Below are 645 nucleotides of genomic sequence, written 5' to 3'. Positions count from 1 at the left end.
ATTTGGTTTGGATTCATATCTTAGCTATCATAAATAATGTTGCAATCAACATAGTTGTGCTGGTAGTTTTAGTATGGTCTTGTTTATGATCATTTGGGTAAATACCCAAAAGTGGGATTACTGTGTCATACGGGAGTTTTATGTAGAGTCTTTTGAGGAACCTCCATACTGCTTTCCAAAGTATTTGAACAAGTTTTCACTCCCACTAAGAATGCAGTACTATTCCCTTGTGACCACACAACTTTCAGCATCTGTTGTTGTAAAAATATGGAATGCTACACAAATTTTCATGACATACTTGTGCAGGGGGCATGCTAATCTTCTTTGTATTATTCCAATGTTAGTGTATGTGATGCTAAATTGAGCACAGAACATTTTTTATATAGAAAGTATAATTTTTATTGATTTTATTAAACTACACAATTCAACAAAATTAAGTTCAAAAGAATTGTTGTGAAATTTTAGAATCATATATTTCTTACATAAGCACACATTTAGGAATAAAATCAAGATAGACATGCCAAAAACAAAATAATTCCAGATATTTGTAGTTCAAGAGATGTGTAGGAGGAGGAATTAAATTATTCTATACAAGGCACCTGTCAAAATGAACATTGCAGCAAGTGTTTAGGTTTGTTAAAAGTT

General features: G+C 31.5%; 1 non-coding gene across 1 annotated transcript; it reads right to left on the bottom strand.

Moving 5' to 3' along the window:
* Window positions 1–261: 261 nt before the first annotated feature.
* On the bottom strand, window positions 262–368 carry LOC122103019. The gene has a single exon (XR_006146672.1). It is a non-coding gene; the product is annotated as a U6 spliceosomal RNA (small nuclear RNA).
* Window positions 369–645: the final 277 nt, after the last annotated feature.

The sequence above is a fragment of the Dipodomys spectabilis genome, unplaced genomic scaffold, assembly GCF_019054845.1.
Source record: "Dipodomys spectabilis isolate Male_0828 unplaced genomic scaffold, ASM1905484v1 ptg001319l, whole genome shotgun sequence".
NCBI lineage: Eukaryota > Metazoa > Chordata > Mammalia > Rodentia > Heteromyidae > Dipodomys > Dipodomys spectabilis.
This window is presented reverse-complemented; position numbering and strand designations above follow the sequence as displayed.